Source organism: Seriola aureovittata, chromosome 18 (genome assembly GCF_021018895.1).
Source record: "Seriola aureovittata isolate HTS-2021-v1 ecotype China chromosome 18, ASM2101889v1, whole genome shotgun sequence".
NCBI classification, from domain to species: domain Eukaryota; kingdom Metazoa; phylum Chordata; class Actinopteri; order Carangiformes; family Carangidae; genus Seriola; species Seriola aureovittata.
The window spans coordinates 15567188-15584779 of record NC_079381.1 but is presented as its reverse complement, the minus strand read 5'-3'; the positions used below and the strand labels follow the sequence as shown (position 1 = coordinate 15584779).

The window sequence follows — 17592 nt, the reverse complement described above, 5'->3', positions numbered from 1 at the left end:
AGGTGTCATTATGAAGGAAGCATCAATGTTGAGAGGTCCCAAGGCTATTCTATACGGGGAGGTAGTCACCTTTGGAATTAAATAAAGAGCAGTCCCACAGCATGAGGTGTCTGTATCTGTTAAATCTAGCTTACATATTGTAGCCCAGTTATTTGAACTATAAATTACAAAATGCAAATAAAACACAACACAGTCAAATGAAATATGTGGCTGCTGTGCCTTCTGGTTAATGACTTGTTACACTTGTTTAAAATTACCTGGTGCCATGATAGGCCTGAGTCAATCATGAGAACAGATGATTGGTTTTTCACTTCCTTTACTTACGGACTGATATCATATTTACTGTGTCAAAGGTTTTCAAGACACACAAGATGTGGATGGAGAGGCAAACAACAGTAATCTATGGCTATAAGAAAAATACTATTTCTTTTTTTCTTTTATTTTTAAATAAAGATTTTAGCTTTGGCTGTAGGTAGATTTCCCATCATGCATGGGGGTTGCGAACAAGAAGCTAGCTGTGGGCTACACCTGAGCCCTGTTTTTTAGTTTACATTTTGGCCATATTGCGTTAGCTGTTAGCAGTTTCTGTTGGAGCTTTAACCATGGATGTACACACATCAGTGACACGGATGACAATTATACGAATGAAAACGTCTGAAATGACGCTTGTGAGACAAGATTTGAAGTTTCAAGAAGTCCATTTTTGTAAGGCTTTGGAGTGGATTCGTCGATGCTTCTCCTTTAATGACATCGGAAAATATTGGAAATAATGTACGACTGAGAAGAGTAAGTCGCACTGGTTCCAGCAGTATGTTTATGATGTTTCTAAGTGCTGGTTTGACCAAGTTGAAACCCACGAGAAGATATGGACATTTTTTATGTACAAAATAGCTTGCAGCTCTAATGCGTAGCAGCAGCCAGCTAGCTGCCATTTCCACAATCGATACAAGAAAAAAAAGTCTGTAACATGTTCTTTCTGCAACAATATGCACTCTCATTTTATAAGGTCATTCATGCTTTTTGCCAACGTTACACACTCCCTCACTCACTCATCCAGACAGACACCACATTCAGGCCACTTACTCACTGCTTTGTTTACAGGTGAAGACTGTGTGGCGTTGTGGGCGATGCTGAGTCCATCCTGTTAGACCTGAGTCTACCTGTGGTTTAATTTATAAACTTCCTAAATTTCCTGGAATATTCGGCACACCTCGTCATACAGGTAAGACTAAATGAGCTACAAAGAGTTGTTTGGGAGAGGCAGTGTAGCCTATCTGTATTACTTTTAGTGTTGATTGTTTTAAGGTTCATGCAGGATGAAGTGACTGAGGGGGGCAATTAAAATTGTGAGGGGTCAAATCTTTTTCTGCTATTGTATACCTTACCTTTCCCTTGTGTTTTTGCAAAATGGCCATAATATGGAACATTAAACTAGGGGGCAGAAAATGCCTCCTCTGCCGCCCTTGTGGTGGAAAGTCTCAGGTGGAGATTGTGAGTGGTTGAGCCTAGTGCTCTTTAGTGGATGAAGTGAACATACTGAATTGCTTTGTGGAAATAATATTTCCTGTTGTTTATTCTTATGTAAAGTAACAGCTGCTTGAAATATCTGAGTTGAAATCTTGTTTGCGTATTTTGTGCATTGCTGGGATATATATTGAATATCTGCAAGTATTTCCCTTGGTTGGTTGAAATTCTTGGTTCACGAAATTTATGGTCCAAGTTCAGGAATCCCTTCTGGGGATTTGACTCTGCTGTTAACTTCACTTCTTTGAGTGACACCCTGGCTTTAGATTGTCAAACTGTTACAATAACAAATTATGCAGCTTGGCTTGAATGGCTTTCTGAGCCAGGCTTAGACTTATTTAGTGATCCAGCTGTATATTTGTCTTGGCGAGCAGGAAAAAAAAAAACTTTTTAGTGTTTTTTAAAAAGTGCTTTATTTATCTCAAGTCTCTGTGAACAGACAGAATGTCAGCAACATTGACAGAGAAAGTTTGACAGATATGTTTGGTGGATGTGTTTTTGTTATGTTGATTTAAAAAAAAAAAAAAAAATTGTAATATGGGGCTCCAAAAAATTGGTCTGGCTGTGGCTCAGCAGGTAGAGAGGATTCAGAGGCTAACCCTGGGGGGCCTTCTCTTTCTGTCCATGTGTCTGTGTCTTTGAGCAAAGTGCTGAACCAAACTCTTAGACCATTACCTTGCAGGGTAGCTCGCTTTCATGAGTATGTGTGTCAATGGGTGAATGAGAGGCAAATTGTAAATTGTGTTGTTTTAAAATCTCCATTTAAATGCAGTTCACTCACTTAACTGTATAAGCAGTAAAATGTTAGTTAGTTAGTTGTTTATCAACATAATTTAAGACAGAGTTGCTCCATTTCAGTATGATTGCTAATAATGGAGGAGAACCCAGTATTGGGCCGCAATTATGCAATTAGGGTGAGATTTGTTTTGTTATACATGGGATAAAAACTAGGCTTACCGATTGAGTGATTAAAGCAAGGAGGTAGTTGACTAATTGGATAATCAAAGAAAACAGCGACAAATAAAGAAGCTACTGTACGGGAGAAGATTAGCATAAAAGGGAGTTGCTTAGAAATGAGTAGAGGCTGGGCAACAGAGTGCACACAGTCAGCCTGAAAGAAATGAGAACGTATAATTCAGACATCGCACATAGATGGGGGAAACATAAAATCGATGAAAGGGACCCATTTCTAACCAAGACATACTTACTTACTTACTTACTCTATAAGGCTTCCTGAGTGTTATGGTGCAGAGCCTCACACCTCTGAATATGCCGACTCTCCACATGTCAACAAGCAGTACATGGTAATCACCAACGCAACCACACAAGGCCTTGCTTCAGAAGTCAATATCTGTCAGCAGTAAGCATCAGCAGCCTGGAGTTCAGGCCTGCCCCCTCCAGCAGACCTGTCAGTATGCCTCAGGCATTGCATCATTAGTATAACCCCATGTCAGCACTCACTCATGTTGCAGCCCATTGCCCACTGTTTGTATCCACAAAGAGTACTAAATGAAGTCTGTGGGCAAACTCGAAATCAACATATCATCTTCATATTCAACTGCAAGTGAAAGATGGATTTGCAAGATGTCTATTGTGTAATATGCAAAAGAGACTGTCTCGTTGAACTTCGGTATCCAATCCCATGGCTTCAAGATGTTAAATAATGAAAACTAAACTTAGCTGGTCTTATAAAAACTGTATATTACCCAGAATTTCCATTCATAACTTATAACTAGATACATTTTAACAGTAACATCTAAAGTTTAAGAAAAGTTTGTTAAACATAAAAGTGTGGGAAATCTAAAAACCAATAAATAGTAAACAATATAAATACTATACTGACTTATTTGGATCTTGCAGTCTACCAAAAACAAATCTTATGCATACTGTTTGGATCCTGATATAAATAATGGTACATGTAACTGCATATCTATGAAAATAGGTTAATAATTTTGTGTTCTTCTTACAATTAAATGAATTCAAAGCTCACTTGGCTACATCAAATACATCAAATAGCGCAGTTAATGTTTAATACTGTAGTGTATATGTTGTAGTAGTGGATATAAGTCTTGAGTTTTCCATTCTACTAAATGTGTGAAAACCAGAGGTTGTAGTGCTGGAAGAAATATACAAACTGTACTTGAATACTATGTTAATGATGCCTTATTTTTATTTTTGCTTTTTAGACTAATCTCTCTACCCACAATCATGTCACTCGTAGTTGTACTTAATTACTCATGTGGAACATATCCAATGAATCCTTCAGGCTGGATCAGTTTTAATGATGAGGACACTGATTAGACAGTTTTATTTCATTTTATTTTTTTTTGTAGATGTATTGATGTTTTTGACAGGGACGAAACTCCTAAATGAATCAAATTAAAATGAAAATCTAAATCCTAAATGACATAAGAATAGCAAGTAAGAGACAAGCTTTGAGAAAGTTACTGGGGTGGAAAGAAGAGAAGAAGGCACGGCGCACAGGGTGCTTCACAGTGGGCGACTCCAGTAGCCTCCATCCTGTTTAATCATTTTTATGGTTAGCATTTTTATATAATTTTTAACGTCCATCCTACATGCAAAATCTTATGTATGTGACATTTGAGGAGTTTTCACACTTGATATCTTTGGGTTTTTACACCTGAGATTGGACATGATGGTGGCCAATATTATGGCGTTATCCCTGCGAAAATCACTATCAGTCGTGAGCTTCTCCTGCCCCTACAGTCTTCAACAAATGGGGCCAGCAAGTATCCTAATGAGGCTTTGCATATTGGATCAAAAGAGGGAGATGAGCTGGAGTACGCTGTAGACTTGTAAGCTACAGCAGTCTATCCGCAACAAGTTGGATGAGCTGAAAACGTGGGCTGAGTTCAAACACGAAGGGAAGGAAAACCATCCTCTTGCTTTTCCTGAAACACGGCTGAGTAAACTGTTAATAAGTGGGTTTGGTAGCCCATTTTGACCTGGCTGATTACCAGCGCTTACCAACATGCAATGTGTAGAGTGTGTATGCTTTTACGACAACCACAGGATCTGTAACACTCTTGTGTTGTGGGAGAAGATTCGTACCCCGGACATTGAACTGCTGACAATCTCACCCCACTCTTACTACTTTATCTAGCAGGGATTTTTCATGATTGTCTACATATATCCACAAAGTAGTGCATCTGCAGCCGCACAACTGATTGCCGATGTAATGCGTAGGCTAGATTCAATCTGCCCGGATGCCCCTAAATGTACCTTCAGGGATAGTGTGTATCTTATGTCTTCAGGAGCCTTGAGTGTGTGGAGAGAAAAGAGAGAGTTGTTCAAAGGACAGTGTCATTGTACAGATTGGCAGTAATGTTATCATGCTTGTGATGATATTTATGAACTATCTGGCACGGTCTCGACATACATTACATTCTGTGTCCAACTAAAACGGTTGTTACCTATATAGAGAAGAAGCTTTAGGCAACAAAAGAAAATAAATTAGTTATTAATAAAAGGAAATAGACCTATTATAACAAGGATTCACTGGAGAAAAAGGTTGACTCCAGACAAGTGCGACATGAAGTAGGGAAAAGATAGAAATGAAATACAGCAGTGGCAATCTTAGAGCAGCCTGGCAAGGGATTAAAACAATGGCCTCCATTAATCAATGTGCAAAGGATACAAAACAATCCATCAGTGTAAATGGGGCGGATGATTCTGATTTGCTGAACATTTTCAACTCATTTTTTTTCCTGCTTTGAAAGGTCTGAGTTCTCTGAAAATGTTTCCATGCTCAGAGGTTCTCTTGTACCTCAGAATGATATTGTGATATCTCAGGATTGTGTCACGGCCCTATTTAAATGGGTGAACATAAGGAAGGCTGCTGGTCACAGATGATGCCATCTGTGGGCACAATTTGTGCCATTGAGCTGACCAGCTTTATGAGGTCTTGACTCTAATCTGGAAAGCATCTGCTATAAGACCTATTCCCAAATCAAAAAATGCTAAAGAACTAAGTGAGCTGACATCCCCTGTCGTAAAAAAATTCAAGAAGATTTTAAGATATGATTGTCTCCCTCATTGATAGTGGATTAGACCCCCTGCAGCTTGTTTACCAGCTGATAGAGGATGCAAAACTCTTCATCCATGTTAGAGTGTATAAGCAGGTAAAGAAACCCCAATCTCATTGATTTAAGGCAGAATAGTGACAAACCAAAGCTTAGTATTATACATGGTGAGGGTGTTCAAATGTCGACACATGTATCTACGTAGGAGCGTAGTAGCGACTCGGTTGTCAAGCATCTAGAGCAAAGAATTCACTTAATGCCTTGCTTGTGAGTTTTGAAGTTGTGCGGACTGGGTGAGCTGCAAATTAATTGTTCTTCTTTGGATCAATAAAGTTGTCTAAATCTATATCTGAATCTGAAAAGCCTATGCTTAATTGTGTCTGTCTACCTCTAGTACACGGCAAACACATGAGTGTCAAGATGAGAGACTGAGGAGTTTCAGTTTTTTTTTTTTTTTTTTTTAATCTTGATACATGCTCAATCTGAAGCCTAGGCAACAACCATGTCGTCTGGGGAGTCTTTCTTTGTCTTTACCGAGACAGAGGATGTATGGCCACTGTCACTGATGTCAGATTTAGTGTTTGCTAGAGCACATTTATGAAAGAATACCAACAGTTCACTGCATACATTCTGATTCAAACATTGCACAGGATGTTACAGCAGGGCTCAACGGCTTGAGACTAAAAATAGATGCGTGTAAACTGTAAAATGCATTTAGGAACATGTGCAGCCTCTGTTTTTTTTTTTTTTTTTTTTTTTTTTTTTTCAACAAACATTTGATAACACAACAACAGTGACGATGATACAGTACCTGCGCTGGAGCAATGTTGTCTGTTGAAAAAAAATCATGTGATTCACCCATCAGTGCAGAGGGCCCTCTTGACACCCATTTTTATATCTAAACGGACGTTTAGAACTAGGAACTACTTTATTATAGAAGTATTGTTTGTACCGTTTAAACAAGTTTGAAGAATAATAAAAATTACACAATTATTCAATAAATACAGTTTAAAGCAGAAATAATTAAAAACCTACTGTACTTTTTTGTATTGAAATAAATTTAATAATTTAGCTTTTAAATGTCTCCTCGTATTTCTTTATTAGGGAAAAACACGTGCTCCTTGGGGAAAAAAGTAAGCACCAAGCCTTGGAGAGTGTGTTCTGTATTTAGCTAATTGCAATTTCACATTACTTGGTCAGCTGACTGTTCAAAAGTCAAGTAAAACTTTAAATGATGTTGACTTAATGATAATAAGGGTGACTAACTCAAATTTAGTTTTGAGTCCTGAAGAAATAAAAGTCTGACATGACTCACAACAGAAAATATCTGGCAGGGATGGCAACAGAACCTGGGCTGATGAGTGAACAAATTGTTCAGCAATCATTTTTACTTTGAATGATGATTGGTGGGCATTAGAGAATAAAAAGATTTTACGCCTACGGTGAGACAAGATTTTGGCACCACAACAGGTGCACTTGCATATGAGACATAGTATAATGCCATTAACAACAAACATCCTACGCAAGAAAAAAAAAAAAAAAAACATCTGAATAATGAATTAATATTAATGTATATTATTAAACACAGGATACAAAGCACTAGGCAACACAACATTCACACAAATACACTAGAAACCTTAACTTACTCTGGGCTTGTTCCAGCTCTGTGCATCAGCTTAAGGCTGCAATGCCTGGCATTGTATCTTCTTCAAAATGTCTACTCATTCACTTGTGTTTGAGCGCCTATTTGAAGGCAAACTGAATGAGATGGGCCCTGTGTCTTAAGCCACATTTGATGTGGTGCTCGCAGCCAAATGCTTTTGAGAATGACTTCTTACCTCCATCACAAAGATGAGGGCGAAAACTGTGAGTGTAGTTGTTTTGGCCTGGGGGACACCGTAGAATACACAAAGAAAGGTGGATATTGTGATTTTTGTATCTTAGGGACACTCTACATCTCCATCATCTTTTTTTCATTAGAATATTACCATACAAACATCAGATCCAGATTAGAAGGGTTCATTGCCAGGTTATCTTTGATAGAGGATTTGACTTTGATTGATCCACACACACACACAGTTACTCTGCAGCCTCTTGGTTTGATGCAGCCAGTGTGCTAATGACCTCACCACATTATTCTCCACCGCACACAATTCTTCTCGGACATTATTGATAATAATCTCATGAGTTCAGATTTTTCAAATGTGACACTGTCTGTTTAATAAACTACCAATGCAGACAGAGATTTACTGCATCTCTTGCTTTTACAACTTGCACCTGCCCTGGCATCTATGGCATTAGACGGGAACCAGTAATTAACAAAGTCACTGCACACAGTGTCTAGATGTATTGCTGTGTATAACTCATTGTTGACAAATTCAACTCTATAATTTTTTTCTTCTGGATCTCTATTAGATGGATCCACAAATCTTAAACCGTTATTTCTGTGTTTTTAAGTTGTTGGCCTCTTTGTGGCTAGCCTTAACTGTTTTGCCTGTTTTCTCGTCTTGTAAGGCAAGTGTCTATAAAACAGTTTTTTTACGCTCTTTGAGTTTTTTTTTTTTTTTTTTTTTTCACTATGGCCTATGGTAGTGGTAACCGTGGGGACTGTATCAACCACCAGTCTAACAATGGAGCCTGCTCCTGCTTTGGTAAAGTCTTGATTCATTGGTTGCAGATGCCACTAAAAGATTTTTTTTTTCTCTGAATGACATTTGCATAACACAGGCAGATGACAAAGTCTTTCTCTTGCTGTGTGTCATGGAGTGTTTTGACTTGAAGGCAGACTGAATCATTATCTGTGCAATTACGCAACTTAATTACGACTGCTAGGGGCTAGCCCTGCATCTCTACTGTCCGTCTGTCAGACATCCTTGAACTCCATCCATCTTTTTTGTCCCTTTTGTTTGGTTTCAAACCCAAGGATGATGATAAGTGGGAATTGAAGACAGCTGAGGGCTGTCATCCGTCTGTCGTCTCTTTATGCTGATTGTACAGCGACACTGGTTGTCTTGTTTTTCAGCTTCCTGAAAATTCACATTGAGGCCAGAGATATTTTCAAAGTTGTGGTATTGTTCTTTACTAAGGACATATGAAAACTGCCCCTTTCAAATGCTTTCAATCTTTATTCAGTCTCGGTGGTAGCAGACACTTGTGTTTGAGGGGAAAAATAGAGAGTTCTTCTTCCAATACTGCTGAAATTTGAATAGCCGTGTCTGGAATAAGTGCAGTGTTGTCTAAAGTGTCCGTATTGGTGCCATGTTTAGATGTCTTTAAATATGAAGACCAGTGATACTTATTCTGGTTACATATTTTTCTTGCAATCCACAATGAATGATACTTTATTTATTCAGGAAATCATATTTATTGTGTGCTCCATATCTAGATATTCCTATTACACCATATGTTATGTGCCTATGATTTGCTCTGTCTCCACCTATTGCCAGGTTTTTTGTTGATTTACTGTTAACACCCAACTATTATTCCATTGCAGTGAAAACTATTTAACAACTATTTTATAAAACTATTCTTTGCTTAAAATTCATTTGACATGCACATTTTTTTTTATCAGTTTCACCGGCCCATTACCCTCACATGAATATGAGTAAAGAAAATTCAAATTATTTTGCCAACAGTCCTCCTGTTTTATTAATAAGTATTCAAACACATGCTTGACAATTTCCATATTAGTGGGATGCACTGTTAAACAAAATATACATGGCATTTGGTGCAGTAAATTGATTCAGTTTAATTGATTAATTTTGATTTACAATGAATAGAGATCTCCTTAGCTGCACTGCAGTCCTATACACGGAGACATCAAATAGATGCATACACACTGACATTATTCATGAAGCTGAGAAATGAAACCATGATGAATGACTGGACTGCTCATTTATGCAAACACACACACTCATACATAAAAGACAAGCACCCAAGCACACACACATGCACACACAAAAGCCCTGCACACACAGGCTGCTTTGAAACCAAGTCAGAACTTCTCTGTCAGTCTAATCAGCAGTCAACACAAGCTCAAGACCCATCAAGAAAGAGACGAGAGATCAGTCATTTTTACTTACTTTTAATGCGCTGCGTTTACTCTCACTCTCCTTTGGGTATTTCTACTTAATCCTGTGCAGTAGACAACATATTAATGTCATGAAATGCGGCAGAAGTAATAAAAGGAAGGAAAGCACTAAGAGGTTTATTATCACTTCAGCACTGTTCTCGTTCATGACCCTTTTACTTCAGTGTGGCTCTAAGCACTTTAGATGGAGCGTAGATAGAGAGAGGGGTAAAAGAAATTAAAGGGAGGATAAACAGGAGATTTGGGGCCACGGGATGTTAAGTTAATTTTGACTGTAATGATCAGACCTGGGGCTGGATGGTGAAAATGCTTTTGTCCACTTGTTCAAGGCAGGCATCCTGCCAGCACACAAACATTAACAAGGCAGAGTGTGTGTGCGAGCTAATATGCGTGCGTGTTTGTGTTGAGGGGCAGTTTGTGTACCCATGAGTGTGTGTAGGTGCATGAGCAGTGTCACTGCCATGTGTTTGCCCAGTGTTATGAGCTACAACCTTGGCACTGTTTTCATACTCCAGACATGCTCCTCCACCCACGCAGTTCTGCTAGTGAGGAGATCTGGAATGAACCATCCTTACCGCCCACCACCAGCCCTCTAACAAGTAATTGTCAAGCGTGTGTGTGTGTGTGTGTGTGTGTGTGTGTGTGTGTGTGTGTGTGTGTGTGTGCGCTGAAATACAGCAATCAAAAATCTATTCATTTACCCTAGAAGTTAAAGCACAGTTGGAGTTGCAGCAGTTTTACCCAGTGTTTCTGTATCTTAGCTTTGCCCTCTGCATTTACATTGTTTCAGCTGCTTACTGCTGCACCATTTTGACACAGTACTCTTACCAAGTAGGTAATACGAATTTTCTATGGTTTACCAGAATAAAGAAAATGTTTTATGCATATAAATTGCTTGTAGTGTGTAAAAAGCAGCATTTAATATACAAACTAAAAACTCAGGTATATTACTTCGCCTTGAGAAATAAGACAAACCAGTTCTCAAAATGAACAAACTAAACTAAGAAAAAAAAGAAGGCTGTGTAATAATCACAGGGTTTTTCCTGGCTGAAAATTGGGTGGGGGGGGGGCACCGTCCACTTGTGGCTGAGAACTAGGCCTACTTTCAGTACTGACAAATTAACCGTATCTCTTCAGTAACATGAATTCAGTTTTTCCCCGTATTAGAACAAACTAATGATGATTACTGTTTCACCTGTACTCACGATTCTCCTCCTCGTGAACTCTATTTTTAAAATAATCTGTGATTCGAGACCTTTCTACAAAATAAAAAAACATACAACGATGGGATGTAACGTTAATTTGGGGAAACTTTTCAAGAAGCTGCGTGTGCTTGGGTGTAAAAGAGATAATATTCACATGTTTGAATACCTGCAAAATCAGGTCGCCGCCTCCTTCTGCAAGCAGAAAATCCAGCGCGTTCATATTCTTCTTCTGTGGCAATTTCGGATGGCTCTGCCTGATGCACGGATTACGATGCAGTGTAGGACATGTCCTATATACTGTACATATACTGCACACTGTCAACAGTCTGATCCAAATACAATTTTATTTTCAGTCTTGGTGATTATATCCATTCCTAACACCACTTCATATATTATATATTTAAGAAAATATCATTACAAATTCCTGATGGAGACAGATTCCAGGAAGTGTTTTCAAACAGACAATTCAAACTGCTAGGTAGCTTCTCAGTCCTACTTAAAATGCATACATTTAGTTTCCGGTAAAAAACAAACAAACAAACAAGAACTAATTCCCATCATGATGCAATAACATATCATAGCTTTGACTGCTGGAACTAGTCCTCTAAATATTGTCAAAATATAGCAATTTCACTGGGACCTGTGTGACCTTGAGTCCTCAGAGCTGTTGCTGACTGTGTGGTTTCTGTATCTGACACTACCGATGAAGAGCAAGAGCAACTAGATACTGAATGTAGCATGTGGGCCATGGTCATGCTTGTCTTTCAAATGTTAAATCAGTGTTTCTTCATCTTATCACATCATTTAAAGTTGGAGGACATGTAACAGCTAACATAACAGAATTTTATGTTTTTAATAAAACATGATGAAAAGCCACAGACCTCAGATAGTTGTCCCTGAATTTGAACATTAAGCCATTTTCAATAAAAGCAGGACTTGAATTTGCTCGATGTATTGTCCTAGTAGATGTCAAGATGTTGAGTATATAAATTTGTTAGACTCTCCACCATTATTCAGGCCACTCATTCCCTTCCCTGAGGGCATGTGTCTGTATATTGAATATTCACCAAAGAATTCAAAGTGTTTGCTACAATATTTGCTGATAAACAACTCGGTTTCTGTCTGTTCCCTCTGAGGACTGAACTAGTGAGCTGCACATGCATAGATGAATGTTGTACCTTAGCAAACAAATCAATAAAACTCATTTCCTTTTGGTCAATTGTTAATTAAATGCCAGTTTTCCTTCAATTAAAAACTGACTGAAGTGCAGAATATGGCATATAATCATATTTTTCCTCTGCACCCCCCCCCCCCCTTGGGCATTTGCAAATACCCAGGGATGATTGCTAATGCAAAATCATTTTCTGATTTGTATCTGCAAATTTGCTGCTGCCCTTGTGGTATCATCAAAGCTAGGTAAGCTTTATCAGCCCCCCACCTGGTAAATGATTTTAATGTTGATGGGTTAGATTACCCAGAGAGTAAGGCTTGCCAGTATGCGAAAGGTCATTCAGTATTATCTAAAGGGTATGCCTGACAATTATGCAGAATAGGACTATGGTCTTAAAGCATAAGGTGTATGTATTTAAAATGTGAAATATAAAACTACACCAGCCAAGTTACTCTATCAAGACAAAGTGCTTTCATTACTGTGATATTTCTCAAAGCGATAATGAAATGTCACAGTGGATCCATGACTTGCATTACCTTTCAGTTTTAAAAAACTGCTATCTTCCATGAACGACTGCAAGGTCTTCGTATTTTCAAGAAGCTGTTGTGCTGTAAAACACACTATATTACTTGAGGCTGATATCTGACCGGCCAAAACTCCCTCAGCTCTGACCCTAAGAGTAATGCATTCGATACTGGCCTTGGTGAAGTCACCATCAACCAGGATCATCCATGATTGGAGGGGCAGGTGTAGAGAAAAAGGCGGGGGGTGGGGTGGACAGGGAGCAGAAAGAGGGGAGGAATGACCATGGATCAAGCTGTGGTGCAGAGATGCTGCTCAATGGGCCGCAGTCGCAGAGAGATATAAAGCTTATGACAGATGCGTCTCTTGAAAATGCATTACTGCACTGGGCTTGAAACCATCCAAGTTCTTCCTGAGTGTTGAAGGGAATATCTAACCAGAATAGCCAAAGCTTTCACAATTGTCAATTTAAATTCTTTCCTGTTGTCTGCACCCAGATGTTTACTCTTACATATGCCTGTCATATTCGGTAACAGACATGTGAACACGCAAACATCTCCACCATCACGAATCCACCCAAACACATCCACAAATGCAATAAAAAAACAAGAAGCAGACTTTTTTTCCCCTAAGCATTCACATTCTCATGATACGTCCATAGTTGCAGTCACAAATTTCTCTGTTCCACTGTTGCGAAGCACCCCTGAAGCAGAGTCTGCAGGACGGATTTGCTGTGTATCGTCTAACACCCAGACTGTTTGCATTTTTTCTCCCCTTTTATTTATTCAGTTTCTTCCCAGACAGTGGTGTATGTTTGTGTAGGTTCCAAACACAACAATGAAAACAGAACATGCATTTTAATTGAGCAGTTAAGCAAATTAATACTGCGGTGCTGGATCTATTGTGGGCAGTGAAATTCAGATACTGCTGCTTAGTTTAATGCCTTAGTTATTGGATTTTTTTGAAAAAAAACCCAAAAAAAACCAGACGCAAACAAACAAATCATTTTGCTACCTAATGGGCTTATGCAACACATTGAAAATAGTCTCTGAATATCAGGGTAATACTGTGTCACTAAGTGTCTCAAATGCTCTAATATGCTGAGGTGAAAGGCTTCATTGTCTTTTAACACAACAGGCAGTTGATCCTTCATTCGCCCCAGAAAATTAATCTGTATGTGAGTGTAAGAATTAATCAGAGGCTGTAATTAAAGAGTGGTTAAGGTTAGCTTAGCTGTGACTTTAGAACTGGTTCAGCCAATCAACTGCATTCAGTGGTGCTAATTTTGTGTGACTGGTCTCCACTGTTTTTAGAGATGGTTATATTACCTCAAAAATATCTCTGAGGAAGACTGTGCCCACCAGAAAAGAGGACGACATTGGTTGTTTCCTCAAATCCTTAAAACATCCTATTTTTACATTTCCCTAAGAGGAACCAGTTTTTGCTTGTAATGACTGTTGTAAAGAAGTATGGCTACAAATAGTGCCACAAAGCCTCTGTAAAACATTAAATATTCCTTAATTCTTAGGTTTATTTAACACTCCAGTACTCAACAAACCTGCTTTATCATCTCTGCGTGGGTATGGTTTCATCAGATTGGATTGACAGTGGCTTAGAAATGTCATCACAGTTTGGTTTAAGTGTTCCCTCGCCTACTTCAAACCACACAGCTAAAACAAGAAAAATAGAAATCTCTCATGTGAAATAACCCAAACCCAAACTTTGGCAGTCAACTATGTGTTCATCAGGGATACATTACTCATAGTAAGAAGATATAGGTGATTAAGAATTAAAGGGGCTCTGCTGGTAGGAATGTGTTGCTTCATCTACTGATGAGACAATGAAATATGATCTCACAAGTCCAGTCTGAGTAATAAATGATCAGTTTGATGGTTTATCAGACACCAAAACACTGCATACCAGTTTGTAATATTATGAAGAAAGACTATTATGAGGAGGATTGTACTGCTCTGAAAAAATTACCCTGGTGGTAATCATTTTTATCTTTTGTTTTCGGCGATCGCGAGGTAAGTGGTAGAAATAACTATTCAAGTTATGACCAAAAAATATGTGTTTGCACGTATCGGACTGGGGAGTGAAGTTTTCTGCCAGATAATGTTGAACTGTATTTTGACCCTGTGTTTTCGGGTCAGAGCCCCCTCCGTTGCTGGCAAGTAACTTTCAGGGAGGCTTGTTTCTCTTGCACCGAGTGAAAAATGATGGATTTCTCATGTATCCAGAAGACACCCAGGCACATCTGTTGGATTTTGATCTCTAGCAAGTCAGATCTAATTTCTAAAAGTTTAAGTTTGGTCATGTTTTCGGTTTAATCTTTAATTTAATTTTTTTTATTTGAGATTAATTATAAGTTCATTTACTCATCCATGTGCGGACAGGTTTATTACTTTCATCCAGTTTCTAGGAGAGACACAAAAGCTATCGCCAGACTGTTGTTATTATTAAGGTGTTCTTTGCTAGTGAATTTATATAATTTCCATACAATCTAGCTCTATTTTTACTATGATTAAACTTTTAAAAAGGAAATGTTGGCCAAGCTTTAGCAGATAGGTCCTTTGGGAAAGTTGTCAACACTGAAAACATGCTTTTTCTCTCTTGAGAAACCTCAGTCACACTGGCCTTTCCTCCCTGAATAGGACAGCCTTAGTGTGGTCTTGTCCAGCCCCAGTACCAACGCCGGAGTTCTGGAAATCATAGCTGGATGCCAGGGATTCATGCTGGTTGTCCATAATGTTCAGCAGCCTGTCCTATGCTGTGGAGATGGCGTGAGCATGGAGCACATGGTCCACCATTTTCATGCCAGATGCAACGGTGCAACTCCTGTTCTGTATTTGGATCAGTTGGTGGATGCTCTTGCTGAGTTCCAAAACGAAATTGTCCTCCAGCAGGTAAACACACAAATTATTACCTTTAGACACTCAGTGTCACTCATCGCTAGGGACAGATAGAGAATTTACAAGGTGCTCACAAAGGATATTTTTTTTTTACCAATATTCAATCTAGATGAAGAATGAGGATATTATGTATAATGTGTGTTTGCATAATGAACAGCAGTCCACCTTCTACTCCCTCAAGCTTGTTACAGTGGCGTAGGTTGCAGAGTATGTTGCATACACTGATGATACACTGCACAATGTCAAAGATGTTGAATAAACAGCTGAGGATTTCCTTGAAGAGGACAGTTGACAAATGACAGGGCTACTGAAAAGCAGGGTATATAAGGCACATATATACCCCAGACAAAGAGGACATGAATAGAACAAGAGGAACAAAACACTCCCGTTTTGTTTTCGACCAAGGTAGGTTTTGCAGTTGAATATGAGATGATTCAAATTAAGATGCTTCTAACTGATGCAACATGTAATTTAATTAATGCAACAACAGTTGTGTTGTCATATAAATCACCTCGGTAATTTTCTCATTTGAAATAGAGGTGGTGGTTATGGTGCAATGCTGCAGCAATTTCTGCGGAGGTCCCCGGGTTTCATCTGTCATGCACAAACCCAGAACATGCACCTCTGGATGATGAAGACTGGTTCTGCAGCGAGGCATATGAGCAGAATGGATCATATAAATCGATTGTTACTGCTACTAAAGTCAAAGAGGGTGGGGTGGGCACCGGGTACACTGTGTACTTGTAGACAGCTGCAGTTGATTTGAGGGGTACCATGTTCAGTGTCTCGTGAAAAGGATGGCATTAGACAGTGTAATGGAGGTCTCTTTAATACAATTTATAAGCTAAGGAATGCACCACATATAAATTAGTGATTACCAAGGTTAATTGCAGATATACAGTGACAGAAAGGCATGAAATGTGAAAAAAATACTGTCATTGTAAATGATGTGTGTACCACAGCATAATCGTGCTGCTCTGACGTTTCTTGTAAATGCAGAAAATGAGGACCAGATCCAAAGATTTTTTCAAAGCTGTCGCTGAAGAACGATTCTGCCACCTGGCCAGACATCACACTGTGTGGGTGGGTGATGGTGATGACAGAGTTCTAGGAAATGAACCTAATTTGTTTTTGGGACAGCATCAATTTTTGACTGGTAAGACTTGTGAACCTAGACTTTATACATTTTTAATAATTTGAAAGATGTGTTCATTAAGTAACAGTAACAAAATTGTCTTGTAATATATGATAGAGGGCTTAAACAAGGATAATGACATACAGTATAATCTGAGATGTAAGTGGGTAGCAAACCTGCAAGGTTAACTGGGAGGAAATATTGGTTTAGACTTTAGTGAATAAGATGACGAAAAATTTGTTCAAAGGTTTGAATTTCAATGCATTCAGTGTTTGATGCATGATACTTGAACCAGCGTCTGAATGAAAATAAAAGATTCTTTATTCTTCATTTTAGTCTAAAATTCTTTATTGCTCCTTATTGGATAAAATGTGCAAAAATTTCACCATTCATAGTTTTCTAAAATAATGTTATGAGTTTCAGTGCAAAATGAAAAAATAAAAGGCCCACTTAATGCTCTTATGTAAGGGACTTGGAAATTTCTGACTGCGATGTCTCCTAGTGGTTGTGTCAAGCTCTCACAGCAAAGAAAGCCACCACCCCTCATGAGAATTGGTCACAATCACAAGTTCATGGCTTGTTGTCATAGCAAATGCCAGTCAGAGAAACTCCATTGACTGTTTGTGGCCAAAAAAGAAGAAAAAAAATACTCAAGAGCCACTCAAATCAAAGCAAGAAGAAAATTCTCTTGGTATCTACAACTTGCTCATTATTTTGGACTGAGAGAGACCACCATACCTCAACAAAACACTGCATGGTGCTGTGCTTCCATGCCATACAGCTTACACAGCTAACTGATAAGATTCAGTTGATATTACAGTCCATTTTTTAGCTCAGTGGTGCATATTGTCAGGTTTTTATAAAATATCATAACAAAATATCATGCCAGTACACCCTGAATAAACTGTTCAAGTGTACTGTACAGACTATGAATACTACCTCATGTATGGAATCTGTTTATCAGCTTATTAACCTGTAATTAAACTGATA

At 38.6% G+C, this 17592-nt stretch overlaps 1 long non-coding RNA gene across 1 annotated transcript; it reads left to right on the top strand.

Annotated features, from left to right (window-relative positions):
- Positions 1-529: 529 nt before the first annotated feature.
- Positions 530-16932, top strand: LOC130186617 (uncharacterized). The gene is made up of 4 exons (XR_008830315.1): positions 530-786; positions 1102-1222; positions 15210-15461; positions 16005-16932. It is a non-coding gene; the product is annotated as an uncharacterized LOC130186617 (long non-coding RNA).
- The last annotated feature ends 660 nt before the right edge of the window (positions 16933-17592 follow it).